The sequence below is a fragment of the Drosophila biarmipes genome, chromosome X (assembly GCF_025231255.1).
Source record: "Drosophila biarmipes strain raj3 chromosome X, RU_DBia_V1.1, whole genome shotgun sequence".
NCBI classification, from domain to species: Eukaryota; Metazoa; Arthropoda; class Insecta; order Diptera; family Drosophilidae; genus Drosophila; species Drosophila biarmipes.
In genome coordinates, this window is record NC_066611.1 from 19,348,898 (window position 1) to 19,366,843 (window position 17,946).

The following is a 17,946-nucleotide window of genomic DNA, read 5'->3' on the forward strand; positions in this document are numbered from 1 at the left end:
TCACTCACTTTTCGTTTATCTGAAACAACATTTTCTTTTGTATTTGAACTAAAATCCTCATTATCACTTTCAGGTGGTAAATCGGGAAACTCAAATTTTTCCGGACGTGAGTGATCGTACTTTGATGTTGATTTTGATGTGCTGGGTTTTATATCAATCCAATCAGTGGTTTGGGATTCAATTGTTTTGGTTGTAATAGGATTCGCTTTTTGTTCATTTTGAAAATTCCATGATTTATTACGTTTTTTGTTTTGATAGTAACTTAATTCTTGACGAATTTTGATCCATTTATCGAAATCACTTATTTTGTTATTATTTAATATTGGTAAAAATTTTATATTTATTAATTCATTTCCTCTATCATTGTTTATCAATTTCTGATAGCTGTTAGGATGCATTAAAATTACTTTGCTTAAATTATGTTTATTCTTAATCATTTTTTAATAGTTTTCCAAAAATTCCAGAAAGCAATGAAGTTATTAGAATCGGTAGAAATCCCCCTTTTTGAATAAGGACTTTTCTCTTAGAGTTTAATGTACGTTTTGGGCACGAAAGGTAGCGCAATGCATTTTTATACTTTTTTAGAGCATTAAGATGGGATTTAGTAACTTTATGGTTTCCCTGTAATGTGTTCAATACAATCTCTACTATTGTTTTTACCAGGTCACTATTACTATTGCTTATAATTGCCTTACGTAGTCTATTGTCGGCCTTTTTGAGCACATACAATAAATGTTTGTTCGCTTTCAAGCGATTTAGGCTCTTTTTGTAAACCATTTTCATTTGAATAGCACACAGAATATTCTGAATTAAAAATGTCAGATCTAAATCTTAAGAGATCGTTAATGCCCTGAGTGAGATCAATAAGTAAATATCCGTGAGGTTGCTCCGTTACTTCTTTATATATTCTAAATAGCTCCGTGGGGTTTTCTGGGTAAATTTGTCTTGCTAAACATTGAAATTGAAGCTTATCACGAGGATTTTTGAAAGCAACAATGTATTTGGTATTTAGTGAAATATCTCTGGTGTGCGAAGATTTATGAAATATGTTCTGAGTTACCACTATTACTGATAAATTCCTATGGTGTGATCCTTTTGTAAACAGCTCACACACATTTTTATTAAAGGCTCCCATCATCAAGTCATCCAATATTAAAAGAATTGGTTCATTCGTTTCATTTTCAACTGTTTCAGGGACTCCTTTAAAATATTCAATCTTTTCGAAATTGGGCTTGGCACTCTCCTCTGCATAACACCAAATAATTCGATCTATTGAAATATTAAAAAGATCATTCTTTTTGGTGATTAGATTTTCTAAAAAGGTTGTTTTTCCCGATCCTGAGGGTCCACAAATAAGCATTGTAAAAGGATGTATAAATTGTGTAAACATTTTTTATTAAAAAAATTTTTTTATTCGGAATGAATTTTAATATATTATATTATTACTAATTGCTTATATAATGTTTTTAAGTTATATTAGGTTTTATTAATATTCACTTGATCGCGTTTCTTGGAGCAGTTCTTCTCGAAATGAGTATCAGATCCGCAATAATTACAATAAATAAGTTGCGTGTATCCATTTTTACGGGGATCATTTCCAAAAAATCTCTTAAAAGAATCCATAATAAGAGACAACCTGATAGGACCATGAATTTCTTTTTACTAAATTTTAAACACATGTGTCACCATTACTATATATTTCATAATTGGTGTTTTCTAAGAATACAAACAGCTTAAATAAATTATTTAATGAACATCGAAGTGGAAGTTTTTTCTTGTGTATTCTACAATTCGTAAAAAAATTGGGTAGTTGAGTTAAACTTCTTCCGATATCTATATCGATAATGTTTGTTGATAAATACTTGATTAAAAAATTCTTTTTAATTTCACCACGAACAAGAACTGTGTGATACTTATTGAGTGGTGTGAGTATTTCTTCAAGACTTGTGTATGGAATATCTCCAGCTGACCAATCCAATCCGTTTATGTTCTGCTGGTTAAGGTGCTGCTGCTTAAGAGCTCCATTATCCAATTCTTTTATGTTATATGGCGGTTTGAAATGGAAAAAATTAGGTATAACAGTTCCAGCAGGCATAAACGCCAGCTCCTTAACGAAAACTTGTTTGTTGTTACCAAGTACATATTGAAAATCTACTATAATGCTTGAATTACGATCGACTGTGTTCATCATTGGTTGAGATTTTTTAATCAACTGAGGGTGTGCTTGCTAGGGCTTTCTCCTTTATATACCGGTAAGACTAGAACATATTTACAGTTTATTTGAAGTAGTCTTACCTGATGGACATGTGTGTAACTAAAAGAAATAAAACTTCTCGAAAGAAACAGGACCACGAAGTCATTTTTGGATTCGAGTATTATGTTGTTCATAACTTAAAATTGAAATGTGGTCTGTCAACTACTCGAAAATTTTTGCCGATGGTTTGGATGCAGCAAAGTAAAAATAATTTCATTGGATTTGACAAAGACGAATGGATGCAACTTCTTACGTATAAGGAATTTATTCAGTTGAAGCTGGACCAGTATGACTTCTTGATGCCTGATACAATTATTGATCATCCGTGCTTGCACTCCATAAAATGTAACTTTAGATTTAGGAAATCAGATAATCAGTACGTTTTTGTGATTAATCAGTATGGTAACAAAATTGAGTTTGATTCTGAGTCCTGGAGATCATTACTAAGATTAGGCATATTTTTTACTACATTTTTATGTTGGAACTCCATATTAAGACAGCAAGTAATATATCTTTACAATAATCATATTATTCCTAAGTGTGTATCTTTACAAAAATTTGATATTCAACTATCTGATTTAGAAGGTACCTATGATAAGGATGTGCAAATAGATTTAACACGATTATGTTTTGAAATATCAAAAAAGATGCGTTCAGAAATAAAAAGGGATGTTCTTGTATATAAGCAAGCATTATTGACTAAGCAACCATCGTCATCAAATAAAAAATAATACTAATAAATCAACACCTTAAGATGAGCAAACAACAAGTTGTCGATGAAATTCATAAGGCAGCGAGAAAAAACTTCATACGGCGAAAGTTCGTTCAAAAAGGGATAAATGACACATGGCAAATTGATTTAGTTGAAATGATACCATTTTCGAAAGAAAATAAGGGTTTTAGATATTTACTGACCGTTATTGACACGTTCTCAAAGTATGCATACGCCGAAGCAGTTAAGTCAAAGTCTGCCCTGGATGTAGCAGAGGCAATGAAATCTGTTTTTAAAAAGAGTAAAAGTACACCCAAGAATATTCAGTCAGATCAAGGGAAAGAATTTTTTAATTCCACTTTTAGGAAATTAATGGATAAATTTGGTATAAATCATTATCATACTTATACGCATCTCAAGGCTTCTATATGTGAACGCTTTAATAGAACATTAAAAAATCGTATGTGGAAAATGTTTAGTATGCAGGGTAAATATAAGTGGATCCATAACATCAATTATCTCGTAAATCAATACAATAATTCATATCACCGAACAATTAAAATGAAGCCTATAGATGTCTGCACGAAAAATGAAGAGTTTATTTTAAAATCGGTATATAATATACCAAAAATATTTCCAAAACATAAATTTTTAGTAGGTGATTTTGTTAGAATAAGTAAATACAAGGGAGCATTTATGAAGGGATACGAACCTAATTGGACCACAGAAGTTTTTAAAGTTTTAAAAGTCAAGTCTACATACCCCGTAACATATGAAATACAAGATTATATGGGTACCCCTATTAATGGGTCATTTTATGAAGAGGAACTTCAAAAAGTGAAAGACAAAAATGCTTTCCTAGTAGAGAAAATACTAAAAAGGAAAAATAATCAAGTGCTTGTAAAATGGAGCGGTTTCGATTCCAGCCACAACTCATGGATATCTGTAAATGACCTGCTAAAGTAATAAAACGCAACAATAACAAGTTTAATTTTTTATCTATTTATTTACAAATTTTTATTCTTATAATATAAACATTTACTTAATAACGGGTCTAATTTTGACTACTTAATATATGTTCAATATTATAATGACCATGAGCCAATGTATTACAATTATCTGGTAAAATATATCTCTTATCATCCTTATAATTAAGACTTATTTTATTCATAATTTCAGTATAGAGGATGTGCGACCTACTTCGAATAACTCGCTGGGATCCATAAAATGTTTTTTTATATTTTATACATTCTATATAATCTTCATGATTCAGTTTTTTAATAACCGATTTCTTAACTCCTTTAATTTTTTTTATACATTCGTTTTCGTTTCCTTCCTTATCAACTAAACAAGAGTATGCCTTAGCCTTCAGTCCAGCAAAAGAAGTCATAACCCTACCTGCATGTTCATCCTTCATTTTGCCAGGTTCCCTATTATTAGCTTTAACTATATTAAATTGGTTTTCTAGTTTATAATTTGAGGTATCAAATCGTTCAGGATTTTCTTTTATAGTTTCGTAAAAGTCTTCCTCTGAAGATAAAATAAATGAATCTGTATCCATATAAATTATTTTCGAAGAAGGACTTTTAAGTAATAGAAAATTATAATAAAATTCATACATTAACCATTTAGATAATTCTAAAACAGCAACTCCTATGTATATTGGCTTATCATACATAATTTTTGATGGTGTTGATTCAATCGCTGCAAGATCTGTCCCAAATATCTCAACGCTATGGAAGTCATGTCTAGCTATGCGTTGCCTGAAGCCTGGCGAATTTTGTCTTGATTTATAATGTTTTACTAATACTATATTTCTACGCTTGGCCACATTTTCCATTGTTTTGCCGTATACTGCATTATTCATTAACTTAAAAAAATTTTTTTCAAAATCATTTTCGGCTAGTTTTCTTTGATCAGTGTTTAAATCAATATAGGGCTTTAACCAGCATGATTGTGTAAAAGACAAAACCCTATGTATTTTTTTTACAATTAAACCATGCTGTATACAAAGTTGAAGCTGTTTTAAGTGGATAATGTATTCGCTTTTATTCGATAAATCAGCTATAAGTTTTTGCTGCTTACCTCCTGGAGGAACTTTGTTTTCTGGACAGAAAGGCAAGTAGTTATGCGAGTCATGCCGATCAGTAGGATATTCTAAATCCACTTCTAATATATATCCTACATTTCCATCAGCAGAAATATTTTTGAAATCGAAAGATTCTAATTGATCATTACTTAAAAATTTAAATCCTGAAAGCGGTAAGGGTTGACTCATTGCCCAACCATATAAATTATTTGCATCAATATAGCTGAGGTAGTTATTTGGTTTACTTGAATCGAAGTTAGTTATATATTTATTATTAGCTATAGAAATTCTTTGGGTACATTGAGTTAACCCACCCCTTATCGCTCTTTTTAAAAAGTTGTACATGTCTCCGTCACTAATAAGTTCTAAATTTACATTAGTATACTTGAGCATAGCATCCCAAGATATTGACGGAGCTGTAACATAGTTAATAGGGTCAAGCTTATAAATTTTCTGACAAATTTTTCTAAAATTTTCGAAAACATCGGTCAAAATTAAAACATCACTTTCTAAATAAAGTTTTATATAATCTCTTATAGTATTACAGTTAAAAGTTTTCCAAACCTTTTGTGCAAAATTGTAATCATCTATACTACAATTTTCTTCGCTGAGAGAATTGTAAAAACTATCAATGTCAGGAAGCTGGGTATCCTCAAATTTTTCAAAACTATCTAAATAGTCGTAAGGGAAGACACCCTTCCTACGCATTTGCTTAAATTTTTCTCCCTGAAATTTAGTACTTAGAATTTTAAAATCTTTGTCCTCCATGTAGCTTGATAGTTTTTCTAAACTAGAATTTAAAAATCTAATCGAATCGATATATCTTATTTTATATCTATTTGATGCATTTATTTTAATTGTCTGCGTTAGCGCTATATAAAGCTCTTTATTACAGGGTATAGGGCTTAAGTCTCCTTCTAATTCAGTAATGAATAAATGTATGTCATATTTAGATAAGTTATGAAATACTACAGGAAAGAAGGGATCACTTAATTTGTACTTTGGCTTACAATTTTTATGAATGGGACCCATGTATTTTCCAGAAAATTGATCAAAATATTTGTCCAGATCGTCAGCGTTTATTTCCTTTTCACAGGCACAGCAATTTCCTTCCTGTTCATGGATTGTGCTAGCAATCGGGTTTTTGGGGGTCGACCAGTACATGTAAAACAAGCTCGAAGTTTTTTCCTTTAGTGATTTGCAGAATTTTTGTATGCAGTCAGCGCCTATAAAATTATACAAAATTTGAATTAGTTTTTAAAATACTAAGAAATTAATTATTTATTGTTTTTACATACCTTCATATGTCCACAATTCATTAAGATCCGGATTATATTTATGTGCTATATAAAATGATACGGCACATGCAGTATGCTTCTGCACTTTTGTTGTTGACGATGTTGAAGACGAATTTAGGCATGTTCTATAGTTTTCAAGAACAGCCTCAATATCGGCATATATCACCACCGGAGGAGATAATTTTTTATGAAAGCCCTTGAATGAAGTTGTAGTGTTTGGTTCAGGGTAAAACGAGGCCACTTTTCCGCATTCAAGTTTGTTGTGGGTAGTATTGTTAACTGTGAAAAACTGTAGACAGTTATCACAAAAATATCCTCCTGATTTTGCCTTGGAATGCTGTGAGTAGCATAATCTTTTTACACTTGTAATGTAAGCGTAATGCATACTGTCCTGGTTTACGTTATTTATTCCCAATATATTGATGTGGTTGGTTTGAATACATTTGGTTCTAAACGTTGGGCCGATAATTTTATCACCATCAGCGTCGATCTCATAAACATTTATACTGAAGTCTTTATTATTTTTCTCGAAATGGATAATCCCTTTATTCGTTATTGGAAACTCGATTCCTGAAAAATCCAATCTTATTCCGTCATATACAATTATTTCATTATTAATATTAATGTGGTAAGTTGTGGGCTTTGTCATTTTCTCTCGTGAATACTTTTTTTGCTTTGCTGTTATAAAGGTAGCACTCTCATGAGTTTTGTTAGCTATGAATGCCAGTATGCACCATTTGAAACAAAATACGTCAGTATTCTGTACGTTTATAAGTGCATTTCGGGCTCTTATATTCTTCGGGGCCTGAATGTATCCGCTAGCAGGAATGTTTTCTAGCTTTATTATAGTAATTTCAAAATAATTGAAATTTTTTATTGCCCAACCAGAGTCTTTTTCTTGAAACTCACTGCTCGATGCTAGTAAGCTATCTACTGCCTTATTAAGTTCATCGATAATGCTTTCATTTTGGTATACAGATTTATAAGATGTCCCAAAATGTTTTGTTGTTTCAACAGTAACTCCTTCGTCTGTTTGTTTAATATAGGTACCATAAACTCTTAGGTTGAATTTAATGGCTCTATATTCTATCATGCAATGCTTTATAATTTCAATTATATTTTTTTGGCAAAGCTGATAAAAATCTTTTAAATCAATAGTGTTTTGGACTGTACTATTGATTCGATATGATTTAACAGGAAAAACAGTTTGAGAGTTAAGAAGAATTATGTTTTCATTATTTTTTACTTCTCTGGCTGATGCATTTTTATGCTTATCGGTCAATATATGTTGACGTTCCCTTGATGCAAGATATTTATCACCACAAGTAGGACATAAAAGTTCTAATTTTAAATCATTTGTATTTTCGCTAATCTTAGCTTTTTTTCCTTGTTTGAGTACTTCCTTACCCTCATCCATTCTCATCCGTTTGAGAGCATTTGATGATGTTGTGGGATGATCGTCCAAATTATTTTGCCTTCTGTTTTGGGGTTGCCGTTTTTCAGCATTCATTAAAACATTGAAGGCATTTATAGGTCCATTACAATTTTGATAGTGCTCGTCAAATTCATAATTATGAACTAAGGTAGAGCATAAGTCACACCTTATTTTTGATTTACACATTAAAACCTCGAAGGCATTCCGAGGCTTTGAGCACTGAGCATAATGAGTTTCAAACTCACTCATCTCCACATTTTTGGTGCACAAATCACAAGCAACGAATGACTCCATTTTTAGGGTTTTGGTTTTAATATTTGTATTCAAAAAATATATTGTTATATGTTGTAATGTTGTTAACAATTTTCACCCACTCGTTTAAAAGGTAAAAAGCACGATTAGAATTGTTAGGCGCGATTGCAAGGACCGATGTGGATCTAATTATTTTAGAATACAGTACTGAGGCATTTGAAGAACTGATCCTGAGCAATTTGAGTGGTGTCATTTTTATAGTCCAGAATGTTCACTTAACAGGTTGACATCTACAGGGAGTGCATACAGGTATGTTGTACTCCTAGAACCAATCCGATTGGTTCTCGAACAAAAGGAGCAGCCCAATACCCCAGTAGAATGGTTATTAGAAGGAAAACGAACATAAGGATTGATAACAAGTTACCGGGGGTGAACGTGGTGTAGGAGGGGTCTGGATGTAGGTAAATATCGAAGGTGTGCAACTTCGACATAGGTTAAGGAAAGGCAATCTCTGTGTAAGCAAGATATGAATAAATGGTCAGTTAAAGTCGGGCCAGCATTGGCATAAGATGTCGCGATGCAGCCATTCGAATTTCCTAAGCCTTAAGCTAAGAGTAGCTATTAAAAGCGGTTGCGGAGGTTTTTTAGGCGGTTTTAAATGTGTTTTGTATGAGTTGTTTTTAATTGCAAGCGTATACTCATCCCAAAATCAGTGTGTTTGGTATTCCACGGAACCCTCCCTTTGTATTGCATTTCAAATATTGTGACCCCTCGTTATCTTCTGAGAATGAGCAGGAGAAAGTGAACGTGCGTACCCACGAACCCGAATCTCACCCCTACCCTCGAGTCCTTGCTCATGACTGCTTGTGCGCGAAGGTGTGAAATTTTAATTTTGTGAGTTTTTTTCAAAATGTGCAGTTTTTATTTTAGAACAGAGAAAATTATACCATTGGAAAGGGCTTGAAAAATGCTTTCCAATGACACCAAATTTTTTTTTTTTTTTTTTTAGTGAGGGGGTATACTATTTACGGCAGCGGAGGTCATCGTCGTTTTTTGCCTTTTTCAGTCGAGTAGTGGGAATATACGGGAGGAGGCAGAATTTGAAATTCGGTACAATTTTCCGCTTCAGTGCACCGTTTTAAGAAATTCTTAAAACTAAACTTCTTATCCTACACATAAATTTTATTGGGTGGCCTTTAGATATAAACCCTAAAAAGTGTTCCCAATAAGAAATTTAAAACATAAACCTTAAAGTGATTCCACTAGCTGACTTTTCTATACACCCCCGTCTAACTTTATCGTAGACAAAAACAATTTCGATATCCTCAGCCCTAAAAAGTGATCCTATAAGTCTTATACAACTTTAACATTAAAGTGATTCTTCAGCTCATTTTTCCTAGACAAAGGAATTGTATAACATATAAGAAAAACTAGAGTATAAGACCGCAGCGGCGGTCATCGCAGCGGCAGTCTCGGCAGCGACCAAACCTCCGCTGCGAAAACCGCCGCTCCCGTATATTCCCACTACTCGACTGAAAAAGGCAAAAAACGACGATGACCTCCGCTGCCGTAAATAGTATACCCCCTCACTAAAAAAAAAAAAAAAAAAATTTGGTGTCATTGGAAAGCATTTTTCAAGCCCTTTCCAATGGTATAATTTTCTCTGTTCTAAAATAAAAACTGCACATTTTGAAAAAAACTCACAAAATTAAAATTTCACACCTTCGCGCACAAGCAGTCATGAGCAAGGACTCGAGGGTAGGGGTGAGATTCGGGTTCGTGGGTACGCACGTTCACTTTCTCCTGCTCATTCTCAGAAGATAACGAGGGGTCACAATATTTGAAATGCAATACAAAGGGAGGGTTCCGTGGAATACCAAACACACTGATTTTGGGATGAGTATACGCTTGCAATTAAAAACAACTCATACAAAACACATTTAAAACCGCCTAAAAAACCTCCGCAACCGCTTTTAATAGCTACTAATGCGAAATCGAAACGCCCTCTTTACACGGGCCATAAACTCAACAACTGCACCTCAAGTACCATAAATAGTGCCCCTACATACGCCGCGGCCTATTGTTATTCACCACTTGGTTAATTATATTTTTACGATCGGACTTGTTTTTTCGCATCTAATGGGAAGCACTGACCACGGAGAAAGCTCTGGCTTATCACTGGGCCACCACCATGAGCACTGGCCATGATTGAATCTTAGGAGAATTTGATCAAAGATCGGTTGTTAACCGGAGGTTTACATAACCTCAGGTAATTACTTTGTTTTTGTATGGAACATTCTAAGGTATTCTAGAGATGGTATTATGAAGTATATCCCTCCCTCGTTTGATCATATTTTTGATGAAAATATCATAAGTTATTAGAAGTATTGGCTTAGTGGTGGTTAAAAGTTAACCAGGGAATAACTTAGTTTTACTTGAAATACTCAAAACATTTTACGGCCTATCTATATAATTCGTTAGAGTTAATGAAACTCTTTTATCTATAAAAGGCCTAGTTTATCAGATGCATTCTACATGAGACCCTCCCATATACATCACAGGATTCACCACTTGTTCATTAAAAGTTATGATTAGTATCGGTTAAGTGGTGGTTAAAAGTTAACCTGAAATAACTAAAAAATTGTTAGGCCCAACTCTAAATACAGTTATTCTTTCGTAAGTTTATACAAATTATCTTGATTGTTCCACATTTACAATCATATAATACTAATTATTGTTTATAATTTTTAGGGCCCATTCTGATAGATGCATTCTACATAACACCCTCCCATATGCATCCCAGGACTCCCCACTTGTCCATCGAAAATCGTAGCACGCAGTGGGCTCTCGGACAACAAATTACCAGAAGTACATAATTGCTGCACCCGTTTATGGGGCCCATAACCCGTTTGAATGGCCAGCAGGCCAATATATGTGGCCATAAAGCCACCGATTAGCGATATCCGGGGGGTGGGGGGATGTGTGTGGTGAGTGTTACGAGTGGGAGTGTCAGAAATCCAAGTACAGCCCCTAATCGCCGCCTAATCATTTGCATACCCGTATCGCACGGATCGGATCGGATCGGACAGGATGTTGATTGCGGCAGTGCGTATATATAGTAAGCGTACGTAAACGAGTATATGGCCCAACGAGTACATTTCAATACAATTCAATGATCTAGATTAGAGTGGGCCAGTGATAGAGCCGTGGTGGACTGGAAGCCAGCAGCAGTTCAGTTGGCACAATCGTGAAATAAACTAATAATATTTTCTCCCGCCACCCCCCAAGATCCCCAAGCCCCTAAATATAGTATATGCCCTACCGATAAGCCCGATTCCCACTGCCTCTTTGGCTGTTTGCCTGTTTGACTGTTGGACAACCCGCGACGTTTACACGCTGCGCCAAGCTGATTGCCACTCCCCGGAATCCCCAGGCCCCGTACCCCTGCCCCGGCGCTATCAGCGATATGTCTCACAACTGCTTGGACAGTTATTTGGTCCGATCCGATCCGTTTCGCTCCGCCCGCCTCCTCCTCCGGCGACTCCCCACCTGGTCAAGCATGCATGACCGTCATGTCAAGTACAAACGTGCAGCTTATCGGAGTGTTAGGGGTCTGTTCCGGGGGGTCGGGACTTCCAGATGGATTCCATTTCCATTTGTAGGACACGGCTGGCACCTGGCTGGGTACTTGCTTTTCTTTTCCACGATTATTTTGATTCTCTTGTAATTTGTGTAATCCATTCACTTTTGACTCACTTCTATTTTGAACATTTTGATTTCCCAATTTATGATCAACGATATATTACGAAAAACAAGCTTTCAGAATAGGAACGTAAAGCTACACTTCCCTACTTGGATGAATTTCCTAACGTTCTTCATTAAAATATTTCAATGGCTTTCAGATAGGAACCCAAAATCTGCACTTCTAGATTCCATAACTTTAGTTGTAGGATTCCGATGTTGATGTGGGATACCTTTATGAGTTTGTGGTTGAGTTCTCTAATATTCTACATTTAAATATTTCGATTTCAAGAAGGTTGAAATTCTAGCCCATTTTTATGTCAGATTTTATAGCGTTCCCAATGGCTTTCAGAATGGGAACCCAAAATCTGAATTTCTAGATTCGATAACTTTATTTACAGTATCCCGATTTTGATTTTCTACATTTAAATAATTCAATTACATGAGCTTCTAAATTGTAGCCCATTATCGTGTCAAATTTTTCCGTATTTCCAATAGTTCTTGTAAGCCAACTAATCGGTGATTCATTCAGGTCTCACACATATAACAAATCGCAATGACTGCTTCGTTTTTGATGGCCGAGTCAGGAAACGGCTTACAGGGGAAGTCCAGCAATATGTATGTTAGACTGCCGTGTTTGCCCAGCTCTTTTCATGCGAATTGGGTTATGGGAACAAGGTGATCCCGAAACGCAATCGAAGTCGAAGAGCCATAACAAGGATCGTGGGGGCGCCTCGGGACACTTGTGCCCCAAGATCTTTGGCATTGATCAGGTGGTTGGGGAAGGCATTGCCCGCGACACTTCATCCGGAGACGATTTCCGAATGGTCGGACCCGAGACTGGAACTCCTCGAATTTGGCATTGATAAAGCTGCGGACATCGGACATCGGCGACACAGATATAGTCCAGATACAGATACTGAAACGCGCTGCCAGTTTGTAATGAAAAATTGATTAAAGCACGCACACAGTTGTTGAATAAAGCACACATATATATGGATGGCATACGTAGACGCACCGATCAAATAATAAATTTATCACAAAATAAACGTGGAAATTAAACACTGAACAGAACAGACCGAACCAAATCAGGCCAGGAACCACAAAGCAGAAAAGGGGCAAATAAATGAGATTACAATTAATAAAATAATCGATAAGTGGCCATGCAGTCGCCTACAAACATACATAAATAAATATCTGTATATATTCGTATTGGTGGGGTGGGCAGGAGATTGTAGGCCCAAGTTAATTACGCTTTCTGATTTGCCGTAACCACTCGACGTTGTGCAGATTGGCAGGCGGAATGCCCCACAGACTGGTTCCCAGGCCATCCATTGTTATCCCACTTCGGACCGGAAAACTATATTTGAATTTCTGATGGAATATCTACAAGACTTGACTCGATTGTTAAAATCGAAAAAAAAATTTTGCATTATATTCATAAAATAAAAGCTTATTGTGTTAGAAAACCGTTCTGAGGATATGTGTGGCATTTTCCAACACTTTTTAAGAAGACAGTGGTAAGTAAGGCTTCTTAAAGAAGGCATTCGGAACGCTAAAAACCTTTTATAGCGGAAACAAATAGAGTACACCTTCTTTTTTTGCGGCTTGATCTTTATTAGTCAAAATAAGAACATAGGAGATGTTGAATTAACGAACTTCAATAACATATGTAGTTAAATATAATGGAAAAATACGAATTTTGTACCATCTTATCAACATGTTATTTTGAGGCTAAGGTTTTGGTACTTTGGACTCTCAGAGAGTTGACCTTTTCCCACAAATGTCCCTTGTATTTCCAGGCTGTTAAATGGCTAGCCGTTTGATTGGCCTCCTAGCAGGACTCGTGTCCGCAGGCCAAATGCAATTTTAATGACCAAACTCTCGGGCGAACACAAAGTCCTGATCCCGCCCTGGGAAATGGGGTTTACAAAGTCGCGGGACGCAATTCTAATTAGCCAATGCGGGGCCATAAACCGCCGGAAAGGGCGGGAAAAACCAGTGGGTGGCAGGAGGCTGGGGGAAAAAATCAAATCAAATTAAGTCGCCAGTTGATGGCGCATTTTACAGTCCTGGGCGATTTTTTTTGTATTTTTTTGGGGAGGGGGACGAGCAGCGGATGCCGGTTTTAATAATGTTGTTGCTCATTTCGCGACCAGCGTCATTATCAGCATGTAATTTCTCATTTTCATAGTCAATTAAGTCAATCACACGCCCTTTTAGCCACCGCAAGAGGCCTTCGGAAAGCTGAAAAACGAATGCTGAAGGCCGAAAAGCGCTGAAAGCCACCCCCTGGAAATTAACACGTTGGCGGTGGTGTGTTTCCGTTTCCGCTTTCGGCGTTCGGCGTTCGGCCCCCGCCCCTTTGTTTATTTGTAACGCAATTTGAAAGCGCCGCACCGCGTCGCGCGTTTATTGCTCAATTTCGACAAAGGGAATTACGTATTCATATGTATGCTCATCGGGCTCATCGATGAGCGATGGAGGATGACTGGATGGATTCGCAGACCCCTGGAGCACGGGCAGTTCACCCACCCTCACTCGAGGCAATAACTGTAACAATTTCAAGCACTAAAAGGACACGTGGCAGCTGCTTTTAAAATTGAATTTCCTGCCATGTAATCTTGTCCAGAGTCAATTGTTTCTGTAGTTCTGTGTGTGGGTTTTGCACCACCCCCTTGTTTTTCCACCCGCACGTGGCACGTTGTTTTTTTTTGTTTTGTTTTCGAAGGTACCCCCCTCCCTGGTTTTGGGTGCGCCGCGGTCACACTTTCTTATTTATGAAGATGCGGCCAATATGTTGACGATTTGCTGACCCAGAGATACCCAAAAGTTTACTTAATGGGTGTGAATGAGGTTTTGTGCATTCACAGATTGACTTTCTAATGGGGTGTGAACGGCCGGGGGGTTGGGAAGTTTGGAAAGGCGACGATGGCGATATGGTGGGATGACAGGGATCAGCAGGTCTTTGCGGGATCTGGAATGGTTAATTAATCGGGGGAGATTAGGCATTGGGAAACAGTAAATACCAGATGAGGTAATTGAAAACGTAATAAAGTAACAGGATAAAAGGGAAAGTCTTATAAATATGTTGGTATAACGGTGAACAAAGTTAATTAAGCAATCAATAAATTAAAATATACCCAAGGATTGGAACATTTTTGCGACCTACCTGTTTGAAATTAAATTTAAATTAAGTTAAAGTTAAGTTAAGTTAAGTTAAAAACTAAAAAATATTATTGGAATTATTATTATTATTATGCTGATTTATTGATATTATCCAACTGAAACCCAGTTTAAATCCAATTCAACCATATCTCAATACAAGTTTTAATGGTTCCACATCGCAAATCACGAAATTCCCACCATTCTTGCAGCCTTTCCCACTGACTCGATGTTCACATGCCTAATTAACATGTCAATAAGTCGAGAAAGGGGACCTCAAAGATGATTTTACCCCTAATGAAAGCGGAAGGAGCCAGGACGCGGGGAGTTGCGTGCGGAGCCGCCAAACGTGCGCCATTAAAAAGCCACGAACATCAATTTAAATATTGCATTACCATGATTTGCATAAAGGGCGCACGCATGCCTCATAATAAATATACTATACTATACACCGTACACCCCCCCGTCGGCCGCCAAATCACAGACAAAACAAAGGGAGAACCCATTAAACCAATATAAATTTGCACTTTCACATGACCCCGGCGAGTGGCTCTGGGCATATTCTGTTTGTACACCCGGTGGTTGCTGCGGTGTCGATCGACTAATTTGAATGTGAATGCGCTCGGCACCAGTGCACCTTTGCGCCACCTTCCCACGACATCGATACGATACCATCCTGTACGGTACGATCCCAACCATTAGCGGACAAAAGAACAGCTCGCGGGCCACCTGTAAGGGTTGGCACTGGGCAAAATAAATATTACTGATAAATGCACCATAATACATAGGGTATGAATAGGGTATGAAATCTTAAAAATAGTGACATTGGCCACATAAATAAATATTTCTGATAAATGCACCATAATACATAGCATAATAATAGATTTTTCTCATAGCAAATGAGTTAAAAATAAGTTTAAACAACTCTCTAGGGTATGAAATCTTAAAAATAGTGACATTGGCCACATAAATAAATATTTCTGATAAATGCACCATAATACAAAGCAAAATAATAGATTTTTCTCATAGCAAATGAGTTAAAAATAAGTTTAAACAATTCTCTAGGGTATGAAATCTTAAAAATAGTGACATTGGCCATATAAATAAATATTTCTGATAAATGCACCATAATACAAAGCAAAATAATAGATTTTTCTCATAGCAAATGAGTTAAAAATAAGTTTAAACAACTCTCTAGGGTACGAAATCTTAAAAATAGTGACATTGGCCATATAAATAAATATTACTGATAAATGCGCCATAATACATAGCATAATAATAGATTTTTCTCATAGCAAATGAGTTAAAAATAAGTTTAAACAATTCTCTAGGGTATGAAATCTTAAAAATAGTGACATTGGCCACATAAATAAATATTTCTGATAAATGCACCATAATACAAAGCAAAATAATAGATTTTTCTCATAGCAAATGAGTTAAAAATAAGTTTAAACAATTCTCTAGGGTATGAAATCTTAAAAATAGTGACATTGGCCATATAAATAAATATTTCTGATAAATGCACCATAATACAAAGCAAAATAATAGATTTTTCTCATAGCAAATGAGTTAAAAATAAGTTTAAAAAATTCTCTAAGGTATGAAATCTTATAAATAGTGACATTGGCTATATTTTTTAAGCTATTTAAGGACAAGTATTTAAGCTTTTTCTTAAGCTAAGCTGGGGGATACATAAAAAATATAAAATAAATAAACTCTTATAATAAGAAACCAAATTTTTCCATCACATAGGCCTTGCTTTCAAGTAGGCGACGCCAATTCGAAATTCGGAGCTGTCAAAGGCTGGTCCCAGAGCCAGAGCCCAATTTGTTCAGTCGGCTAGTGTACTCCGTAGCATCAACATCTACTACAAAAAGCCAAGTAAATGGCAGTCCCTGTGGTGAGTGAAAAAAAAAACACAAATTTTTCTGTCTAAAAAAAGTGAACAAAAATCGATACACAAAAAATATAACTACATTTTCCTAGGCGGCCGAAAATCCAAGGCGTGGGATTTTCGGAAGAGGCCAGGGGACCAGTGTACCCGACACGTTCGCAGCTTCACGGGGGTTCTCGTCGGTAAGCAAAGCCTCCAAAAGCAAGGCACCAACGACTAATGCCGGTTTCATCACAGCCTACAAACATCAACACCAGTTAAATGGATATGCGTCTGATTTTACCATACACGAACACTTCGCTGGACTGCATACACTCTGAACTGCCCAATAACCATCCACCCCATCATAATCATATCCTCAACTAAGAGAAAAAAATACCACAAGATGCTATAGTTACGAACGTTCATTTAGTATTCATAACTTCAAAAACAATGGAAAACGAATAGTACAACACGAAGGCCTGAATAGTCACAACACTACAAGTTATAATACAAGGAAACCATAGCACAGAGGCTAAACTCGGCGAAATGAAGACAAAACTGTTGAATTTTGGACTACTCTTATACAAGGAAAGTAACACAGGATGCTCTGGAACAGAACACTCGAACCTGGAATACAAGGATACTATGGTATGGTACTGCTTAAGGCGGATCGGAACACGAAACTAGAGATTGCTGTGACTAGATGTGGCTCTCCTCTCCGTCGGGGGTTACTTGCTACGTACACCACAATCCACTTTGTTTAGTTTAAGAGCTGTGCGTTAATAAAACGTAAACGTCAGAGGGCAGAATATTTTTTCAGTGTGGGGGCAGAGGTGTGCTTAGGGGGTTCAACCATTTTGGCCTTTTATTGCATTATTATTGGTAGGTAAACAAAAGCAAGCGGCAGACAAAGCAAACACGATCGCAAGAAGAAAGTCGAGCGGGGAAATCAATCAATGGATATGGAAATGGAAAGGCTCTTCGCTGGCAATTAGCGGCAAGCGGCGATCCTGGTGGCGGTGGGAAGGCGAGTGAGCGGAAGTCATTAAAAGGGTTGCCTCGGAGTGTGTCCCGAGTCCGGGCCCCACCCCACCCACTGACCTTTGACCCCGCCAGCGAGCGCT

At 36.4% G+C, this 17,946-nt stretch overlaps 1 long non-coding RNA gene across 1 annotated transcript; it reads left to right on the forward strand.

The window, feature by feature from the left end:
* The first annotated feature begins 16,734 nt into the window (after positions 1 to 16,734).
* Positions 16,735 to 17,621, forward strand: LOC108023309 (uncharacterized). Its single transcript, XR_001768075.3, has 3 exons — positions 16,735 to 16,846; positions 16,933 to 17,022; positions 17,078 to 17,621. It is a non-coding gene; the product is annotated as an uncharacterized LOC108023309 (long non-coding RNA).
* The last annotated feature ends 325 nt before the right edge of the window (positions 17,622 to 17,946 follow it).